Below are 23567 nucleotides of genomic sequence, written 5' to 3'. Positions count from 1 at the left end.
TTTTCTTGACACCCAGCCTGACCCTCCTCTGATCAAATCACAACTACCAAGCAGAAGTGAGTATTTCCCAACAAATAATTTCCCCACTGTCGCCTTCATGATTAGGAGCCACACTGATACATGTTTTCCATGTTTTATTGTCATTTGTTTTTCTACTAACTAGATCAGAGTGGATATTAGGAAAAATATCTTTGCCAAGAGGGTGTTCAAACACTGGAACAGGCTTTCTAGTGAGGTGCTTGATGCCCTGTGCCTGTCAGTATTCAAGGGGCATTTGTACAATGTCCTTAATAACATACTTTAACTTTTGGTTCACCCTGGAAAGGTCAGGCAGATGGACTAGGTGAGCTTTGCAGGTCCCTTCCAACTGAACTGTTCTAATTCTAAGTGTCCTAGCAGTCAGGTTAAAATTGCTCATGCAAACTGAGATACTCTTGCCATGGATAGATACTAGTAGAGATAAATTCTTCCTATATCATTGGTTTAATCTTGAACATACATTTCCTGTCTAGCAAAGTTTGTTCAAAATGTTCTAGTATACTTGTTTTTCATTGGGAAACACAGAGCAGGTGGAGTCCAAGCCTTCAGCAAAGGTATAAGTGCATGTGCCACCTGAAAGTCAATGCATTGGAAAAGGCAATCCAAAGGTAACACTCTGAACTCTTCAAAATGAAACAATTTCAGCCTTATCAAAATCAAATGATATAGAATGAAGATGAAATAAAATGTTCTTTCTATTTTTCTTAAATTTGATTTCTGCAGCCAAGTCAAACAAAAATACTTGAAATCCCAGCCTTTTCCACCGGTTGCAGTGCTGTCACACTGTTTCTGCTCTGTGGCCAGTGAAGACTGAGGGCTGGTTACTCCTTGTGTGGCAGCTGATGTGCAGAGATGCTCAAGAACAGAAGGCTGGCAATATCCTGGGCACAAGTGTGATGATCTGTAAAAAGATTGAAGTGAGGCAAGTATTAGATTTGATTTTCCAATATAAAAAAACATTCCAGAGAGAGAGTGATTCACGTATGACATCTGCCTCACAAAACACCCCTCACCAAAGACAAAGGCCACTTTCTTATACTAATTTTTTATGAGGATCTTTCTCTCCCTTCTTCCCTCTTCCCCACTCTTTGCCCTGAGGAAATCAAGATTAAGACATTTCTTTCCACCTTCTTTGAAGTATCACAAAATCCCAGACCCCAAAGTCTTTTCCCTTCAGCAATATTGGGCACTCTAATTGCAATATGTACTTTACATGCAAATTTTAATGATTAGGTTAAAATTAGTTTCTCCTGTAACGTGAGCAGTAGTGTCCCCTGAAACAAAAACAATTTATTTGAAGCAGATCGATAGCACATGGGAAAGCACTGTTAAATTGAATACCTACCTTTTAGTATATGCTAGCAAACTTTTCATGTACAGACATTTCAAGGTAAAAATATACCAGAGAGAGTGATAATAATGGGAAAACCAGCATGGGAGATTGCGATAGCAACTTTTTTATCAGTTTGTGTACAAAATAAATCTGAATCCTCAAAAATAAAAAAACTAAAACCACTTGTTTCTCATCTAAACTCCGTAATGCTTTGGATCTTAGCAGGGAATATTGGTGAAGGCTTCATGTCATAACTAAACAGGTGATGAATCTTTAGCTTTTAGGAACCAGCATAAAAAAGACATGAAAACAAAGAAGGTGCTAAAATAATAATAATTTTTTTTTAATGTCTTTTTTTTTTTTTTTTCAGAAAACACTTCTAGCTCACTTTTTCAAATGAATAAATTAAGGTTAAAAAAAAAAGTTTCTGTGCCACCTCAGATGAAATCAGCACATCCTGGAGATATAGAACACTAAATAAGATACTGATGTTTTGTTTGGCTTCCTTATATAATGCGAAATGAAACTGGGTGTATAAGGCACTGAGCTGAGGAGCTCTTTTCAATTCTCAGCTCTGCCTGTAACTGACCTCATGATTTCTGGCAAGTTCTTCTCAGCAGATTCATCTGAAGGGAAGGGTGGCTGAGTGTATCCTTTGATCAAGAATAAATTTGAGCTGAAAACGAGAAGTTCAGGAGCTTCTTTCCAGCAGTAGCAATACCCTAAGCAATCCTTCCATGTGGTTAGAAACAGGCAACATAATATTGCCACCTGAAACAACTGGCCTTGATGGTTCTGAGAGCCTTTCCCATCCCTACATTCATTTACCAGCCTGAGCAGTCTGATGATGTTGACCAGAAAAATACTGTGCTCCCGCATGCTCTGTTTTGGACATGTCCTCATCTCCACATTGTGCAATGAATCAGGATGGACACACATGGCAACCAGATGAATGCAACCCATTTCACATGCTCTACTGCAGCATATAGATGACACGGTACTAAAACCCAAGAGATGTACCAGAATTCTCCAAAATCTAGGAGGGGGGAAAAATCTCATTGGAACTGATTCATCCTGCAGTTGAGAAATACACTTACAGCAAGGATTTCTGTAAAACCTCAGTAGCCAGCAAACACGATATTGCTATTACAAACATGCACAAACATATACTGAGCTGATCTTTTGCAGAATTAGCCTGTCCAATGCCCTTTTCCCACACAGTTTTAATGCAGCATATGCAGAGGGCAGTCATTTTTCCCTGTTTTAGGCAGAATGACAGAAAAAGAGACGTGGTGGTCTCCAGAAGGTGGGCTGTGGAAAGTGAAGTACCTAGTGAGAAAAACAGAGCAGGAATGTTCCAACAAAGAAGATTTTAATGAGGATCCAGGACAGGCCCCACATCCTGCTGACTTCTGTGGTCTCCAGCAGTTTGGCAGATTCCTGTTCAAGGTTCTGCTCCAATAATGTTTTTCTTATTTATAAAAATGAAACAGGTCCAACATGAGAGACAGGGACAGCAATATTTGTTACATAGCTTCAGAGATACAGGAAGTCTTCACCAGAAAAAAAAAAAAAAAAAAAGTAGTTGAAGTAGTTGTGAGCAGGAAAATAGCACAAAATAGCACAAATAGTACTAGCAAGTAAAGGAGCAAATTCCTTGCCTAGAGTACTAGGAGTACTAGGAGAAGATAAATGTCTTGAAATCAGGTAGCATGATGAACTCCATCCTGAGGCGCTCAGGGGATGGGCTGAGCCATTAATATCTCTGAGGATTCCTGAGTGGCAGGTGAGGAACCTGAAGGTCCAAAATGATGTATCTCTTGAACAGGGGGAAAAGGGCAGGAGGGACAACTCTGCTTGATTTCAGCATCCATTAAAACATCACAATGCAAGATCTACAAGAGGAGGAAGTTTCAGTATGGTTTTACCATGCATTGGGGAAACAACTGGAGATGTCTGTGAATGTTCTGATACAGAGCAGAACAGACCCCGAGAGCAAAAAGTTAAACATGTCCCCAGCGTGTACATTAAAGATAAGTCTAACAATTCTTCTCCGATTCGGTCATAGCTTTCTGGATTCACTTCCAACCCATCTGCACTTTTTGTTGGGTACACATGAGAAAGCAGCTATGCCGCAGGACCCTTTGGATACAAAATCCTCCAGAAAGCACCTCGAGTGTGCTGCTTATTGCACCACGCACCTGACTCATGGGCATGGGATCATGCCCAGGTGTAACAGAGCTGCACCACATGGCATACGTGCTCAATCAAAACAACTCATATTTTTAGTATTAAATATTTAAGCAAGTAACACAAGAACAACTTGTACCTCATGCATTATTCACAGTAATTTCATGTTTTGAAAAGTGAATATTTGATAAACTGCAACTTGTTCATGGACAATCTGCAATCAGAAAGAGATGAATATCATCAATACATTATTCATTAAAAATTATTTGTTCATTTCTAGTACCAGGTTATTCCTGCCTTTGAGCCATTTACTCACACCTAAAGCTCCTTTATGAAGCCCTCTCCAATGTTGTTTCAGACAGCTCTGCCTACCTAGGGGACCCCAGCACCAAGGTGTGTGCTCACACCTCACCTTTCCCTGCTGCACCAGTGCCAGCAGGACCAAGGGGGACACCAGAGGATGCAGGTCTCCAGGAAGGACCATGGTGCCTGGGTGATGCTATGGCACCAGCTACACCTTGTGCTGTCCAAAGGCTGTCCACAGCTTGGGAGCAGGGCAAGTGTGGAGCAACAGCTCAGAGCAACACAAGGGGGAGGAGGGAATATAACACTGCTCTCACCTCTTTCTTGGCATGGGCCTGACTGTCTCCATTTTAGCTGCTGTGGGAAAGCTTTTGTTCAGTTCATGGCTATCAGCCCCCTTTTTGATTCCCCTGCTAATCGTTGTTTCTTACTACTCTCCTAGAGTCATCACAGAACCACAGTACTGTTTCAGCTGGAAGGAACCTTTAAAGTTCATCTCGTCCAACCCCCTGCCATGGGCAGGGACACCTCCCACCAGACCAGGTTGCCCAAAGCCCCATCCAGCCTGGCCTTGAACATCTCCAGGGATGGGGCATCCACAGCTTCTCTGGGCAGCCTGTGCCAGGACCTCATCACCCTCTGAGTGATGAATTTATTTCTAATATCTCTTCTATATATGCACTCTTTCAGTTTAAAATGATTGTCCCTTGTTGTATCACTACAGGTCTTGGTAAAAAAGTCTTTCTCCATCTTTCTTATAAGCCCCCTTTATATACTGATAGGTTGCAATGATGTCTCCCTGGAGATTTCCCTTCTCCAGGCTGAATGGCCCCAAGTCTCTCAACCTTTTCTCGTAGAAAAGTGTTCATGGTTCCAGAGAAAGCTCTGGACCCACTCTAACAGCTCCATGTCTTTCTTGTGCTGGGGACCCCAATGCTGAACACAAGACTCCAGGTGGGGTCTCACAAAAGCAGAGCAGAAGGGGAGAATCACCTCTGTTGACCTGCTGGCTATACTGCTTTTGATGGAGCCCAGGATTAGATTTCTGTGCAAATGGTTAGTTGTTTAGCAAACCTGGACTTTCTTTACAGCTCCAAAGTGGAATGAAAATAGTCATTAAAGTGGGGTGGATGCTGCTGAGCCAGAGTCCTGAGAGCAAAGGAACCACTGGGTTTAAAACCAAAACTCACACATCTCAGCAGCTAAGGAGAAATTCTTAGCAAAAAAAATAAAAAATAAAAAAATTATTTGCAAGAGACCACAAGCCCTATTAGCTGAGGTGAAGCACTTTGAAACACATGATTTTGTGCTGGGCATCTCTGCCTTTCACAGACAGAAATTCAAGGGTACCAGAGCAGTGACCTGTCCACCAGATGCAGCAACAAACTGGTGAGGTTTCTCTCGCTGTAGTTAGAAAATAGCTTCAGACTCCATACAGTCTAGCAGGAAGGGGGTGAGGTTTATTGAGTGACTCAGTGGTTTCGGGGTGTTTGCAGGTCAGGCTCCCCTGGAAACCAGCATTTGACTGATGGTGTTACAAGAGGAACCACCATGGCCCCAGGCAGTGGCAGGCTGTGATCGAGTCAGCACAGACGTGAAGGGATCCACTTCTTCTCCCACGGGGTTAACATCCGTGCACCCATGCTTACTACCGCAGAGCCTGATGGACTTTTTTAAAGAATCATTGGTTGGAAATGGACCATTTTTTCTTCATCCATTTTCTTTTTTTCTGTAAGTAGCAAAACGCGGAAAAAATAAAAATAAAGAGCAGTGTGGAAGGAAGAGAGATACTAGAAGAGAAGAAATTGGACATTCAGGTTCCTCCTTCCACCTGTAAAACAGCCCCAGGGTCTGCACAGATTTTTGATAGACCTGCACCAAAAATGGGATTGATTAAAACAAAAACCAAACAAAAATAAACCTCTTCCAGACTTGTAAAACGGAAATTAATGTAGTAATTTTCTATCAAAATATCTTAATGCTTTTTGAGCAACATGGGTTTTCTCTACCTAGGCAGAACTCAAAACGATCCATATTGTACACAGAGGAAAACCAGACAAGTCATGTCATGATACCAGTCACAGTATCCACGTATTTTGCTGCTTTTGTGTTGGGAAATGACTTTATCTCCATTCATCTCTGTCTCTACCCTGCCAGTTTCTAATCCATGACAGAACATTAGATTTCCCTCTGTAATTATTTAAACTTCCTAGTATGTTCTTGCAACGGATGTTAGCAAGTATTTTTTGGAAACCCAAATACATTTGAATTACCTGCTCCTTATCTGATCTCATCTATATACAAAGTTGTGATATTGAGACTAGAGGTATAATTTTATATTGCATAAAGGTGCATGAGCTTAATTCAGCTGATACAACATTACATCATTCATCATTAATGAATATGTAGACATGCATTACCATTGAAACTTTGCCTATCTTGGTCCATCTTGCACTGGTGAATTTAAAGGTACAGGTTACATGCATATAATACCTCCTAAGAGCTGTTTTTGTTTGCTTGTTTTTTGTTTGCTTCTTTTTAAAGAAACATCAAAATTTAATTACTTTAACTTAAAACAGATTCTGTGTGGTTCTGTATACAAGGGGTTGGGTGACAACTTTTCTTTTTACAGAAGTTGCATACAGTTCTGGCTGGTAATGCTAGTAAGTATATCACATTTTAAAATTCCAGATGTTCAAACCAAGTCTCCTTTTAGGATTTAATTTAAGGAAGTAGTTCACTGATATTCCTCCTTTCTACTCTCATTTAGAACAAGTAACCAGATCTGAGGAGAGAGCCTGGTAAGCTGAGACCCACCAGCATCTAGAAGGCCAACTGCTGGCAAAACAGAGTGATGCCAGTTCTTTGTCTTTTTCATATACCATGGTAGGGCACTTGTTCTGTGACTGGCATTTTTCCTTGTGCTAGGTGATGAGAACATCCTGGTGCCATTCATAACCATCTGTTCAATCAGTAGGTACACAGCTGTGCTTGTGTGATCTTCAATAGTTCAGGTTGCCAACCAAGTACAACTGTATTGAAGATGTTCTCCAACAGCTCTGATCATTTGTGCTCAACACCCATAAAAGACTGTAATTCTCCATGCCTGGAGAATTCTCATCCCTATTTCATGGGTCCAAGAGAGATGACTCCACCACAACAAAAAGAGATAACACCAAATTAGTATGGTGTCCACATCATGGCTATAGACTGGAGACACATTTAGGGTATCTGACCTGCAGGCATAGAGGTCAGGTACCAATGTTGTCCTCACCTGGAGGAGATTCAGCTTTGAACAGAGAAGGGAGTGGAGAGGTCTCCCCAGCATCTTCTGGGTCTGTGACTGACATGTGGGGGTCATCTTTCCCTGTCCAGACTGACCAGAACATGGCCACACTTTAAGCCTTTTTTAATTTCTATTCAGGGAATGATGGGTTCCCTCAGAGCCCATGGTTCCTTCCACTTAAAAATAAAAACTTGAAGTGCTTGACCCACAATATATGCCACCAGCATTACAAATAACTCAAAATAAGCTCCAGCCATACCCCTACAATGTTATTTCATCCTCCACATGTAATATCAGTGTCACCCAGGCCTCAAGAATGGAAAGGAAGACCCCATCTTTGGCTGCAGAGGTAGAAGAAGAACAGGTTGCATCCTGGAGGGTTGCATGCACCCTCAATACCCAGAGCAACTCCAGTCCTGGGGGCGTTCTTGGAGATTGTTTCGGCTGTGAATTGTTCTTTCAGGACCAGGTGTGATGCACTCAGCAACAACTTAAAATAGGCAGGGCTTGCAATGCCTGTGACGTAATGATAAGCCAGTAGCTTACAGCAATTTAATTAAAACAGCCTGATAAATGCACCTATATTGAGAAGCGTATGAATGCTTCAGCCCCAAAGACTGATAGAAAAGAGGAGTACCCATTCAGAAATAAAGGTGCAGTAGCTAGCTGTTCCTGTTCTGAATTAATATTCTTCATCTGAAGCTATACAGAGGCTGCTCTGCCATTCTTTTGTGCTACTGTTTGGGCAAAAAATGTGGTTGGTGATGAATAGTATTTGTCCCCCGTACAGGATCTGAGAAGGAATAGACACAGAAAGGGATGTGAGACAGGATGCATTCAGAGGATGATGATTGTGTATTTTTAGGACTGAATGTTAGAAAATACATTGCATGAGAAAAAGGCGGTCGTCTTCATCTCAGATTTGGCAGGTGTGCAGGTATCTCTCCATACTAATAAAATTCTGTACAGATAGGGGGACATATCTAAGAGCTCTCTGTCTTTGCCAAGGCACTGTCTCTCCTGTTTCTGTCTCTTAGATCCTATGGGGCAAAGAATAGCTTTGTCTGCTCAGCCCTTTGTCTTCATTGAACAAACCATATGAGGACAGCACAAGTAATACACAGAAAGAGCTTCCCTCTTAATGGGATCAGAACTGAAACTAAATCACCCACATAAATAAAGAGAATACCAGCTGTCTTCAAAATCAAACCTGTACCTAACAGGTCTGCAGGTTGCAAATATTTCCTGACTCATGTGCTTCAAACCTAAGTCCTTGTCTAGCACGTGTGGGTTTGGGGAATCTGATATGGGCATGCAGCTGACAACCACTGCAGCCAACAACGTTATCTGTTCATCAGCTGTCTGCTGTCACTCCCTACTGAGCAACACACCTAGCATAGCAGGGCTGGCAGAAGAAAAACATGTGTTAATGTACTTCTTTCAGCAGATCAAGCCAACACACAGGTACATGCCTGGGAGCAGCCAAGGTAGGGGGACCAACTCTTTCCTACCAACTCCAGTACTGAGAAACTAACTTCCAAGAAGAAAGCCCAAAAGACAAGTGTGGTAGTAACTTCCTAGACCTCTGCAGCAATAGTTTCCAGAGCTTGTCTCTCAGAGTCTTAATGCTGCAGATTAATTTCCTAGGTGCCTTTGTTAGAGTAAAATGAATCATTATTTATGTCAAGACTATGTGATTTCAAAAGTCAAAGAGATCACTGGAAAACTGAAAAGGTTATATTTTATTTGCACAATTGGTACAATAAAATAGTAAAATGATCACTTATTTGCCATTTAGATGACAATAATTTCTGAATGTGGCTTGGTATAATGATGGCTGTATATTTCATATAATTTGCTATGTACCACAGAAGGGCAGTCTGGTCTGGGATGGGTTGGAGACAGCATACTGTATGAGTGTTTTACACGGAAATATTATAATCTGTCCAATATTATGTAATTATAACAACTTCTGACATCTCTCTCTTTTTTTTTTTTTTTTTGTGTGTGTTAGTAGTGTCACTCTATGACATTTGATTAAGGAAAAAGACTATAAGATTAAGCTGAGCAACCCCTTCCCTTATTGAGCACTGAATGACATGTATGATATGGCATCAGGAGTAATTATTATGCTAGTAATTTATTAATTAATTTATTTATTTGTGGAGTGGCTCCCTGAAGAGCCTTTGGAGGCTCTGCTGCATAGCTTGTCTTCTCCTTTGTAGCATAGTTGAAGTTTGGCTGGATGTACGTGTCTACCTTAAAATACTTGGAATCAAATTAAGCCAGGAGAGAGGCAAACTCCTTGGGATTTTGGACACAAGGATCAGAAAATGAGGTTTAAGAATAAAAAATACACGTGGCAATAGATCAAGCTTCCTCCATGAATAGATAGTATGGAGAAGACAAACACACAAATACACAAATACACAAATGTGAATATTGGTCAGAGGTGTTATCACACTTTAGTGGGTGACACCGGCAATAGGGTGATGGTTGAACCAGATGATCTTGTAGGTCTTCTCCAACCTTAATGATTCTGTGATTCTGTCATTTGTGAAAGGACTGAATTTGCTTTTACTGTTGGATGGGGTCATTGAAAAACAACTGAACAGCTTGTGTAACAGAGCTGATTCATATCAAATTAATGTTGATTTATATCAAAGTATCAAATTCTAAACTTCTCCTGGAATAGTACTTGTTGTCAGCAACAGGACTGGATTTAGAAATGGATGAATATCTCCATTAAGATAATATAAAAAATATTACCAAAGATGCATCACTGTCGTGTCATTGACTTCCATATATTAAGAAGTAAATGCAAGAAAGGTACAGCTTACTTATTCCTGCACGTGATAGCTGACAAGTGTCTGCCAAATAACCACTGAATCTACCAGAGATAATGGCAGACATGGGCTTGATAGGTACTCAGAGAAGTATAGAACAATTGGTCACAGAAGATACACTCAAATTGACTTGACATGAGAAGATTCAGTTTAAATAAAAGAGAGGTCTAAACAAAAGTAGGTCTAGACTATTTTCTATTTAAATAAGAGAAATATAAAATAAAACAAATTGTTGGTAAAGTCTGAACTGCTGAAGAAATTGAATGCATGGAACACAGGAGTACTCTTAAGTGAAAGATACAAAAAAAATTGGAACTGAGAAACGAGAAAGAATATTCTACAGAAGGACTGCAGAAATGGATGGATAAGCTGCCATTAAAAAAAAAAAAAAAGTATCAGGAATAAGCAAAGAACACCTGTAACAGGAAAAGACTGACTAGGAAAAGAACATCTTGGAGCTCACAATTCAAGTTTTGATACACCTTGCAAAGAAAACTAGAAACAAACTATGAAAAGTGAATTAGTCATAAAAACAACAAGGAGAAAAGGGTAGAGTGGTGGGCTTCCTTTGCGGAAAGGGAAAGACTAACAAAGTATGACTTCACATTTAAGTAGTTTGCTGTAGTTTCAGTAGAATGATGATGTTGAACAGAAGGTAAGAACAGGATGGTTAATGGAAATGAAGATTGGGAGCAGAGCTCACACAGCTGGGATGGAAATAAAACATAGAGAATTTAATGTATTCAAGCCAAGGTGGGGGGCAGGCAATCACCATCCACAGTGGTAAAATAACTGGCATGTGAAATTGCAGATCCACAAGGAAAGACTTTTACAAATCTTTCAAGTTAAAGCAATGTTGCATGACTCCACAATAACACACTCAGACACTATATTTGAGGGTATAGGAAAAAGGACTTGAATGGCAAGATTGTTAGACTCACTTCAATGTTATGTAAGGCATTAGGCAGAAGATTTCAACAGAAACTCTTGGTAAATCATGACAGGGCAAATTATTATTATTATTATTTTTTAATATTAGATTTTTATAAAAAGTTTAATCAAATCTAAACTATATCTCAGTAAAATATATTATTTACTTGTTATTTAATATTGTGCCACAGGAAAAACTGTTAGTTAGAATGGTGAAAATAGGAGTGAGTCAAATGTTAAGATATGCACAAAACTAGCCAGAAGAGAGAAAACAGGATATCTGTCTGGAAGAAAACTACAGGCACAGACATTTACCAATGCAGACTCTTATCAATACATTTCAGAACAGATATTAATTCATTCTTTTGGCACACACAGTGGCACAGAAACAGGACTATGGAATGAGTGACAGGCAGACTGCCATAGAGGAAAAACAACAGAAAGAAACTGAGAATGAGAGTACATAGAGAGAGCATATATAATATGCTCTGTATATAGGGAGAATATATACAGACTGTACTATACTTAGAATGTAAGTATATGTACCTGCTTATATATGCTTATATACATAATGATACTATACGGTTGCATTATTATAGAGCATATACTCTTGTATGTATATATATGTATGGTGTAAGGAGCAGGAATGCCATGAGACGAGGCCTTGGAGGGGTAACATCAAGGTCTGGTGGCTATTTTTCATGAAATATGATTTAAAACAGAAACAGACACAAGGAAAGACAGCTGGCATGGAGAGGGAAAGGAGAGGCAAATACAGATTGTCTAGATCAGCAGATAAAGACTAAAAGTACTAGAGCTGCCATTTATAAATACTGTGGGAGGAGAGGTGCTACTTAAGCTAAAATGACGGTGTAAGAAGGAGAGCAAAGGATATTAAATGTCCATAAATATCCACAGGCTAAAAATCAGAAGGAGGTTCCTAGCCATCCAAGAAGTGACCTCTACAACAAACTGCCAGCATGTGGGCATGTGGGCAACAAGAAATCTAACTGGTTCTAAGTTGGCTTAAGATAAATTTGTGAAAGGGGTGTTATGTGATATGTTTGTGAGGCCATAGGACAGAATTCAGAGTCCTGGGGGGTATCATGCATCCTCACATCTCCCATCATGAAGGCTACAGAGAAACAGGGCACAGAACATGGTCCTGCGAGCTGCCACATGCTGTTAACTCTGCATGGGCTGTCACACCCATATGCAGCAGAGGACAGCTTCTGACCAACAGAGTACAAAGTGCTAATGCAAGGAATTTCCATTTTCCAGTTTTAGTTGATTTCTTAGTGGAGTTATAAAGCATACTGCAAAGGCTGATTAAGTGTCACTAATGTTTTTTCTGATTTATACCTTCTCAGAGCCTCTGACAATCACTGGTGATTGCGTTTACATATCCATGCATGCAAACACACAAACACCATAATTTTCGTCTCTGGAAAAATGAATCTTCAACTAAATTATGACCTGGAGTGAATGCAAGCTTTGCTGCAGTTGATATCAGTATCTTGATTCTTCCCTGCTTAAAGTCAAGAGCATGCTGAGGTGGTCCCCACCTCTAAAAGTCACTGTCTTATTACCTGGAGAGACTGGGTCATATCCCTGTGCTGTGGCCCTGCTGTGCAGTGCTGCATGAAGCTCTGCTCCTTCCAGCCCAGGATGGGGAATGCAACAGCTCAGGAGACTGTCTAAGGTCACAGAATCACAGAATCACAGAATTTCTAGGTTGGAAGAGACCTCAAGATCATCGAGTCCAACCTCTGACCTAACGCTAGCAGTCCCCACTAAACCATATCCCTAAGCTCTACATCTAAACCTCTTTTGAAGACTTCCAGGGATGGTGACTCCACCACTTCCCTGGGCAGCCTGTTCCAATGCCTCACAACCCTTTCAGTAAAGAAGTTCTTCCTAACATCTAACCTAAAACTCCCCTGGCTCAACTTAAGCCCATTCCCCCTCGTCCTGTCACCAGGCACGTGGGAGAACAGACCAACCCCCACCTCGCTACAGCCTCCCTTGAGGTACCTATAGAGAGCGATAAGGTCGCCCCTCTTCTCCAGGCTGAACAAGCCCAGCTCCCTCAGCCGCTCCTCGTAGGACTTGTTCTCCAGGCCCCTCACCAGCTTCGTCGCCCTTCTCTGCACCCGCTCAAGCACCTCCATGTCCTTCTTGTAGCGAGGGGCCCAAAACTGAACACAGTACTCGAGGTGCGGCCTCACCAGAGCTGAGTACAGGGGGACGATCACCTCCCTAGCCCTGCTGGTCACACTGTTCCTGATACAAGCCAGGATGCCGTTGGCCTTCTTGGCCACCTGAGCACACTGCTGGCTCATATTCAGCTGACTATCCACCATCACTCCCAGGTCCTTCTCTGCCTGGCAGCTCTCCAACCATTCCTCTCCCAGCCTGTAGCTCTGCTTGGGGTTATTGCGCCCCAGGTGCAGGACCCGGCACTTGGCCTTATTGAACTTCATGCAGTTGACCTCAGCCCATCGGTGCAGCCTATCCAGATCCTCCTGCAGAGCCTTCCTACCTTCGAGCAGATCGACACATACACCTAACTTGGTGTCATCTGCGAACTTACTGAGGGTGCACTCAATGCCCTCGTCCAGATCATCGATGAAGATATTAAAGAGGACCGGCCCCAGCACTGAGCCCTGGGGGATGCCACTAGTGACTGGCCTCCAAATGGACTTGGCTCCATTCACCACAACTCTTTGGGCCCGGCTATCCAGCCAGTGAAGCACATTTGAGGTTCCATGTGCATTGGTGATAAGTATCAACTATCCCACATCTAGTGACATGTTAGAAGAGGTAGATATCTAAGTAGATGTGGAGATGGTACCACCAGTGCCATGCCAGCACTCTGGAGCTGCACTTTTAGAGGTCGCCTTATACCTATTCTGCTGCTAAACAGAGATATCTACAGCTATATCACAGAATCATGGAATCACAGAATTTCTAGGTTGGAAGAGACCTCAAGATCATCGAGTCCAACCTCCAACCTAACGCTAACAGCCCTCCACTAAACCATATCCCTAAGCTCTACATCTAAACGTCTTTTGAAGACTTCCAGGGATGGTGACTCCACCACTTCCCTGGGCAGCCTGTTCCAATGTCTAACAACCCTTTCAGTGAAGAAGTTCTTCCTAACATAACCTAAAACTCCCCTGGCTCAACGTTAGCCCATTCCCCCTCGTCCTGTCACCAGGCACGTGGGAGAACAGGCCAACCCCCACCTCGCTACAGCCTCCCTTGAGGTACCTATAGAGAGCGATAAGGTCACCCCTGAGCCTCCTCTTCTCCAGGCTGAACAAGCCCAGCTCCCTCAGCCGCTCCTCGTAGGACTTGTTCTCCAGGCCCCTCACCAGCTTCGTCGCCCTTCTCTGCACCCGCTCAAGCACCTCCATGTCCTTCTTGTAGCGAGGGGCCCAAAACTGAACACAGTACTCGAGGTGCGGCCTCACCAGAGCTGAGTACAGGGGGACGATCACCTCCCTAGCCCTGCTGGTCACACTGTTCCTGATACAAGCCAGGATGCCGTTGGCCTTCTTGGCTACCTGAGCACACTGCTGGCTCATATTCAGCCGACTATCCACCATCACTCCCAGGTCCTTCTCTGCCTGGCAGCTCTCCAACCATTGCTCTCCCAGCCTGTAGCTCTGCTTGGGGTTATTGCGCCCCAGGTGCAGGACCCGGCACTTGGCCTTGTTGAACTTCATGCAGTTGACCTCAGCCCATCGGTGCAGCCTATCCAGATCAGTGCATTTCCTCAATTCACTGAAATAATTAAACATTAAAAATTAAACATTAAAAATTAAAAAAAATAAGTGCACACAGCATGCAATGGGAACGACTCCACCCCTACCTCTTTCCCCATATGCAAAACTTTAATTCCTCTCCTGGAATGGAAATCTCTTGTCATCTAGTTTGATGTAGTTGAATTGATATATCTTGTTAAATCTTACCTACCGGCTGGCATTAAATTAGGAAGTACTGAAGAGATAATGGTTAGAAATACTGTTTCTTCAATTTGCACAACGAGTTACTTAAAAACAGAATAAATATTCACTGATTTTGCAAACCTGCAACTTTCAATTGCCAGAGAATTTCTGTATTTAAAATCTTCAAAGAAAAAAATTGTCACATGCATAATGCTTCTGAGTGGGGGAAAAATACAGTTTCAATTTTCATATGTTGTAGCATTGTAGGGAAAGATCTCATTTCTTGTCATGTTGTATCCTGTCCCAGATCCAATAAATATTTTATGCATTTAATGCATTTATCAACTCTGCTGTATAAAAAGTACAGAAGAACCTATGCAGTGGTGTCAAAGACATCTCATGTATTAAGGCAGACTGAGCAACCTCTTGGGTGCATCTCCACCTTGAAATTTAACTTTACATCTTATCCATCAACTGTGTGAGAAGTGACAACACTTCCCTGCTCTCCAAGGTAACCGTGCGCTGGTTTTGCTGCTAGAAATGCAATTCTTTCAGTACCTAGACACTGTATGTTTCCTCATGCTGTGAATTTTCACAGGTTACTTGTATAAAGAAAAAAATTAGAAGATTATTAAGGATGTAATTTCTCACTTAATGATCCAAACTCACTTTTAGTTATTTGGTTCAAATATCCTACAAATAATGGCTTTCATTTTTATATATAAAAGAAATGGCTCTACTCTTTTTTTTTCTTTTTTTTTTTTTTGAGCTTAAGATTTTTAAGAGAACATGGAGGACACCTCAATATGAAATTCCATAGGACTAAGCCATCTCATTTATAAATCTCATTGAAGAATTGCATTCTGGATTTATACACAGGAAATTGTTATATTAAAAAAAAAATAAAAATGTCTTACCGTTTTTCTCTACTTATGTATGTAAGGAAGCATGTACACACACTCACATCTCACATCCACACACATAGACACGCAGAGCAGAAAATCTAATATCGTGCTAATTAAATACACTAGTATCACTAAGATGGAGAAGATGGAGGCACCGTCAATACAGATAAGGGTCACAACATTATCTTGGTACCATTGGGTAATCTTGGAGATGATTGCAATAGAATGAGGATTAAATTTATTGTCAGAAATAAGGTCATCTGCTGAGAGACCAATGACAAGAATTTTGGCCAGAACATTTAAGGGTTTATTGACTGGGAACAAAGTAATAGAGACAAAGAAAGGCCTTTTTGATACCAGAAAGTCACTGGTTGAATATGAACGGCCAGCAAGGCACATGGCTTTGTGAAATGCGGCAGAAAAGAGCTCAATGTCTTTAGCAGAGCAAATGAAAACTGAAGGAGACTGTCACCAGTGTTTACATACAGGGGGAGAGGGAAATGTTATTTAATCAAAGGACAGTGCTAGAGCAAGAACTAATTTATCAGATCAACATGAATACATATAAGATGGAAATAAGAAGGAGTCTTTTCCCAGGAGAGCAAGGTGGTTAAATGATCTTCTAATATGAATAATGTTGGCAAGAAACCAAATATTTCAAGATGGAGCTATTATACAGAAAGATCAACCAACTACAATTTAACAAAATTATTTAACATTGACAACTGCTATTGAAGAAAGATCTGAGACTGGTATAATAAAAGTATTGTACATGGGGAAAGAAAACATAAAGACCCGAGAGTAAAATAATAAGCCTTTATTGAGCTAACCTGAGGAAGGTTACCTAGAGGTTTAATCTTGAGTTTTAATTTGAAAAAGATTGCCAGGACTTTCTCATTAATAGATTGTTTTGTATTGAGCATCCTCTATAATGTCTACTAGTTTATTTTAGGAACTGGGTATTTTATTAATAGCAATGTCAGTCAGTCTTCTGTCCAGGTAGATCAAGAGAGCTTGGAACTGGAAATGAACATCTAGGTTGCATTACTTTTAATTATTATTTTTAAGAACAACCCATAAGTAGCTTTTCATATTGTATGTGTCAGATATTAAAAACGGATCCCATAAATTTTACTCCTTTATTTTTCCAAGCTGCTTATCTAATGTTTATGTCCATATGATACTTCTACTGTTACAGACTGATTCCATGATACTTTATGTCCTGACTGCCTGATACCTCTCTTGTCATTTCTTTCTCTTCTCTTTTGCATCTGACATAACTTCCTTGCTACAATCTCTTGCCTCAGGCTGTTTAACTGTGGTGGTTTTACTCAGGTGGGCAGCCGAGCTCCACCACAACCGCTCTCTCACTCCCCCTCTCCTCAAAGAGGAAGGGGGAGAAAATACAACACAGAGAACTCGAGGTTTGAGATGAGAAAGGTTTAATTAAAGGGAAAGAGAATGGGGAGGAAAAACAGAAACAAAAGAAACAATCAGTCCACACGGAAGCACAGAGAGAGAAAAAATTATTCTCTACTTCCCATCAGCGAGCGGTGTTCGGCCACATCCTGAGAAGCAGGGCCTCAAATGCGTAGTGGTTGTTCAGGAGGAACAGCCCCGTCCCCCACAAGAGCCCCCACTTTTATTGCTGAGTGTGACATCAGGTGTTATGGAATATCCCTTTGGTTGGTTTAGGTCAGCTGCCCCGGCAATGTCCCCTCCCCATCACTTGCCCACCCCCAGCCTGCTGGCTCTTGGGGGTTTGGAAGGAGTCCTGATGCTGTGCCAGCACTACGCAGCAATAGACACGACACTGGAGTGATATCAGTGCTGTGCCAGCTACGAGTGCAGAGCACAGCACTGTGTGGGCTGCTGCAGGGAGAAGGTGACTCCAGCTCAGACGGACCCAACACATTAACTTAACATGGGTTCAAAATTCTTGAACTCTTCCATAGCCAGGTTTTGGCTCTGACGTTAAAGTTTTTGAAGGAGACTCAAGGATGGTAACAGTACATAAAGACACCTTTGCTGTCATAGCAACCCACAAACTTCACAGAGGGTCTGAGTGCAGCATGAAAGGTCTGTGAACAGTCTCCATAAGCAGGAGGAAGTGGTGGCAGGGTGGAAATCTCCCACTCTCACGTGTAGATGGAGAAGCTGAATCCATTGCCCAATTGCATGGATAAATCCTACAGTGGACCAACTGACTCTTCCTCAATGCTGTATTTTTTCTCTGCTTCCCTGAGGAATCATTGATTTTGATTTATTTAATAGTGGGAATCAAATGAAGATGTGCTTGTTTAACCTGGACCTCGCCCAAACTCTGTAATAATTGTGAAGGCTATTGGGTTCCGTCCTTCAGGACTTGACCTCTACCTGCACAACAATCTGCCATTGCTTGTCTTCAGTTTTCACAAAATAAAACCCAGGAGGGAATATCAGAGAATGAAAAAAATAAATAAAATAAAAATAAAACAGACATAAATGAGAATATGGCAAAGCTGGCTTGCCTCAGAAGAAATGCAAGAGGAGTACAGACTATTGAGCAGTTTCTACATAAGCTGTTGTCATTGGCTTTTAATTTTAACCTGCCACATACTTTTGCTTTTTATGTCCTGAGGCTCTGTAGCTAGAAAGTGTCATTTTGCTGCAAATGTTCATCAGAGGTTGGTGAAAAACCCGTTATGCTAATCAGCTTTATTGGGTCATGTTACATACCCAAAGCCACATCCCTGGTGTCGAAGAAACCCTAAGAGGTGACCTTTATTTACCTCAACAGGGATTTACATGGTAGATTGTAAAATTAATGTCTAACATCCAATCTCAAAAGCTATTTAGGTGTGCAATTGCTCTTTATATGCAGTCACTGGGAACCTACGACAAACACATTTCAGATTATTGGGCCACTGGGCTTTTTATTGCCTCCTGATGTGCCACCTCATCTATTTCTCAGGCACAACATTGAACAGAGAGCATTTTCTCTGCATCTTCTCATCTTGGTAACATACCCTCCTCTTTGTCCTGATGTGCTTGCTGCTGCCTGAGACTGCTCCCATCGTCTCTGTTGGGAAATGCATGGGAATAAAAGGAAACTGGGTGCTGGAGAGAGGTGGCTTCACTTTCCCAATCAAATCACGACATCCTTATTATTTTGTATGTGACTTATACACACTGTTCAAGGTGCGTGTAAGTAGAATGGCAGGGAGTTTCTTGTTAAAAGAAATCATAATAAACAATACATATAGCATTATGAAAATAACCTAGAGGAATAATGAAGCTTTAGGAGTGAATGCAGTGAAGTGCTGCCTGCCGGCCTCCTCCAGCTCTCCTGGCCTATGGAAATCAAACAGCAAAAAAGCATCATGTCCTCCAGGAGCCTGCACGGCAGGGGGGACAGGAGGGAAGAGGGTGGGATTTGGGGTTCCCAGGGGGTGATATTTCCACTAGCATGGGGACAGCGGTGTCCTGTGGTGCTGCGCCCTTCTTGCACTGGGCAGAGCCCCGCGGTCCCCCAGCTTTGTTAAGTCACTTCATTCAGAGTCATCATAATCCCCAGGTAAACTCTGGTTTCCTCTTTATCAGGTTTAGCCAGAAAACAAAACAATTAATTAAAAAAAGCAAAACACAAGACCTAAATGTTATTTATGCCCTTAATTATCTCATTCTAGTGGGTGTTTTAGTCCCTGTCTGGTCAGAGCATTAATTATCTTCATAAATACAGCAAAAGTTAAATAATAAGCACCAAGGGCTAGAGAACCACAGTAATGATCAAGCTTAAATGAACATATAAATTTTATTAATGGATGCTTTATACAACTCCATATATTATAAATCAAACAAAAAAACTATTTCCATCTTCTAAGGTTGCAGTGAAAAAGCTTTAACATTATTGAGAATAATTTTTATTAAGTTTAAAACCCCCTTTTTTTTGCAGTAATGAGTCTGTTATGGGGATAATTTAATCCGGTTTGTCATGAGGCACCTCAGCTTGTTAAATAAGTTAATAAATGACTATGCATTAATCAAAGTGACAAAGCTATGAAGAGCTGAGGATGGGAGACAATTCTGGTGATAGTATTAATTAGTATTTAATTAGAAACTTAGGGGCCATAAATAAAAAAATCACAGGACCGACATTTATGCAAATTGCTTTGAAAGTGCGGTGGAGTTGTATTTGCCTTAAAAAAAAAAAAGGCATTCCTTCCTTCCACACTTCCTTCCTTTTTCTGTTTTCTTTCTTCCCAAACTGTACATAGCAGAGTTGCAGTGACATCACATGGATGGAAACTAGCTTATATCGTGGTTGTTTTTGTTATGTTTTTTTTTTTTTTTCCTCCATCTAGAGGGCTGTGCACTGCACTCATTCTTTTCATTCTCTGGTTCATATGGAAGGGTGTTTTAGTTTTTGTTTTTAAATTTCTGATTTCTAGGCAAGCATAAGGAAAGGAAAACCTAAATAGCAGGGAGAGAGTTTCTATTTCTTCTGTTTTAATCAAGACCTCTGTCACCTTGCTCTAAGAAGAGCTGATATCACAGCAACGCTGCTGCACTGCTTTGTGCACAGCAATGTCTCCCATTCACAGTCAGGCACCCCGTGAGTTGCCTCATGTTACAGAACAGAAGTAGCATCTATAATTATGGCCCTTTTGCCATTTCTCCCCATACGTTGCCTATTTTGAAACAGACAGTCCCTGCTAGCAAAAGAGATAATATATCCCTCTGTTGTTTATCTCAGGCTGTTTTCCTGTGGAGCAGACTTTATTATTTGTTGCATTTAGACAAGAAGGTTATCCACAGCAAAACTGTTTTTTTCTTCTATTCAACAGTCTATCTCTGTCAGGGCTCATTTATGTGTGAACATGACTGACTGAAGCCAACATTATCCACAACTGACAAGTGTCAGACCTACAGTTCAATCAACCCCTTCCTTAAGATAATGCCAAGGACCGGGTGTTTGAAGTTGTGGGACGATAAAGTGGAGAGAGACAATCAGGGTCAAATTGATCCAATTCCCTGTATATAAAAGGGATTCTGCCTAATAACACACAGCTCTTTTTGCTCTCCAAACACATTAGACCTTAAGCAGGGACCTGGCCTTCTAGCAAATGTGTGACTGACACGAATACATTGAAGGTTTTTAAGGTGGTTTCTTTAGCCATTCCTTTCCAAGTCCTTTTATTAAGATGGTAGTGTAAGCCTAAGATAAAATACACCTGACACCCAGGGCTTTTTGGCTATTTTTAATGAGATGTTTAGACTGAAGAACCCAGTGGTGACACAGAGTTCATTCTCCTTTTCCTTTTGTTTTATATTTGTTTAACAAATCATTTGCATCCGTTAATAAAATTAAACCTGAGAAATGAATAAGAGGCAGCTCCTTTCAGTGACACTCCCAATTCCCACTGCCAATATAGCCGAGTTCCTGAATACATTTCTTTATATTAAGTCTCAACAGAACACAGCAGTTAACACAAATATTCCTTCAAAATTACCAGCTGCTTCTACACCACAATACATATCAGGTCTGGAATTTAATAAGATATGTTACTGAACCTCCAGAAGATAAAGAGCTGTAGTCACTAAAGACTCAAGAGAAATTTTGGTACCTTCAAGCACTAAGATACAGAACTTTTACATATTTCCCTCCATCCATCCCCTAATTAATAAGCCCCTGGAGTTGCTTGTGAACATTTTTTTTTTCTTTTTCCCATAGATGGAGACAGATCTACATATTTCAATAATCAGAAGGTTCTTCCCACTCCCCCGCCCCCTGTCTCTCATTAGCCAGCTATCACTTAGCATATTGAGTGGTCCACAAAGCCAGATTTATTTCCACTTCCAGGACAAGCACAAAAGTAGGAAGACACGCCTTCTGTCTGGACCATGAGCTGGTTTTGTGGTGATTTCAGTATTTCTTACATTTCCTGCTGAACCCTGTAAATCAGGAGATAACATGCACTCTTGCCTTTTTTATTGCAGGTGTTGGTCTGCCTGGGGGTCTTGCAGCCCTGGGCAGTCCCTGCTGGTCAGCATGTCTGCAGAGCCGGGGAAGGGCAGATATGCAAGAGCCCGCCACAACTTTTTACTGGTTTTGCTGGGCTCCTATTACCTTTCTGTCCCCACTTCCTCCCATGAGTGAATACAGAGTCCAGAGTGGTCTGGAGAGGAAAAAACACAAGAGGTGAGAGCACCCTGGGCATTTCTTCAAAAACCACTTATGTTCCTCTGACTACCTCTCTTTTCAGACCAGCCTTGGCACCTTGACCCTCCACACATTCCTGGCAAAACACTGGGTTATCTAGAGTGTGGCCAAATACAGATTAATACAGCCTGGGCAGCTCAAATTAAGTCATATGAGGACTAAGGGGCACTCTACCAAGCCCCAAATGTCCCTGAGGATATGAAGGCTACAACCAAAAGCAGGAAGTGTGCTTCAGTGGTGTGAGATCTTTGCAGACATGGCTTGTTGGAAATTTCCCTCAGTCTTTGACTGTAAGCTTGCATGCTCAACAAGCATGCTTCCTCCGAAAGATTTAGTGTTTCCACCTGCTTCTCAGAGGACAAGGGTTTAATCTGTATCATATTCTTGCTCAGTTAATGAAAGGGTTTGGTATGACATGAAAGAGCAACAGCAGGATGCAGGGCTTGGACCCACAGCTCTGTAGGTGGTGAACAAACCTCTGCCCCCCAGGCTCAGTCTGGGCCTCCCCATCAGAACAAAGACCGGGGCGTGCAGCCCGTGGGGAGGAAGCACCTTGCTCATGACCACCACTGCTGTGTGCCCCAGTGTTAAAACAACAAGCCATGCTCATCTGTGGCCTCAGTCAGCTTTGGGCAGTCACAAAAGCCAGCAAGATTGTGTTTGAACACAGAAGGGCTCCTGCGGGTGTTGTGACAACACTGCTCTGAACACGATCTGGAGAAACCCATTTCTCTCCATCAACAAGGAAGGAATCCTCAAGAACTCAGGTCAGCCCTTACTAATAGAACCCATTCAATAGTGTTCAGTGAAAAACTTAAAAGACAATTAGAATAAAGGTTATATTTATGCAGGTGATAAGCATTAACTATCACAAACACAATCTAATGGATTTTTTATGTCATTTTAGCAGAGTCCAATGCATCGGAAACATGCAGTTGCACCATTTTTCTTAATGATAATGCAGCTAGTCTTTTCTACAGAGCAGTATAAGCTTTGAGGATTACACCAAACACAAGACATAGACACTACACAATACTTACAATTAACTTTTATCAAATCTCAAATCCAAGTCCTTTCTGGGTACACTATAGAGATCTCAGCTGGAGAGGCTCCATGATTTAGGATCTATGTGTCTCTAGGGGTCTCTGGGGGCTTGAGGAGCGTCTGTATTTCTGAGGAAATGGTCACCAGACTGCTCTTTCTTAAGCATTACAAGGATTGCCCAGATAATATTTCATTGCATCATTAGTAGGTCTTCTCAAGTTAGCTGCAGGAGCTACGCACTTAAAAATTCTAGCTCTACTTCACTTTTTATGAAACACTCATTTGCAGACTTTAAGTCCACAGCATGAATCTTTCCAACAATATTAGGGGAAAGGCAAAGGGAAAGGGAAAGGGCAAAAGGAAAAGAAAAAGAAAAAGAAAAAGAAAAAGAAAAAGAAAAAGAAAAAGAAAAAGAAAAAGAAAAAGAAAAAGAAAAAGAAAAAGAAAAAGAAAAAGAAAAAGAAAAAGAAAAAGAAAAAGAAAGGGAAAGGAAAAAAAAAAAAAAAAAGGAAAAGAAAAAAAAAAGGAAAAGAAAA

At 41.3% G+C, this 23567-nt stretch overlaps 1 long non-coding RNA gene across 1 annotated transcript; it reads right to left on the bottom strand.

Moving 5' to 3' along the window:
- Window positions 1-433: 433 nt before the first annotated feature.
- On the bottom strand, window positions 434-23163 carry LOC311221080. Its single transcript, XR_014619289.1, has 3 exons — window positions 23028-23163; window positions 21751-21943; window positions 434-940 (listed from the first exon to the last, which is right to left on the bottom strand). It is a non-coding gene; the product is annotated as an uncharacterized lncRNA (long non-coding RNA).
- Window positions 23164-23567: the final 404 nt, after the last annotated feature.

The sequence above is a fragment of the Netta rufina genome (genome assembly GCF_964035555.1).
Source record: "Netta rufina genome assembly, chromosome: Z".
NCBI lineage: Eukaryota > Metazoa > Chordata > Aves > Anseriformes > Anatidae > Netta > Netta rufina.
The sequence above is the reverse complement of the archived record's forward strand: the minus strand, read 5'-3'. Positions and strand labels throughout refer to the sequence as shown.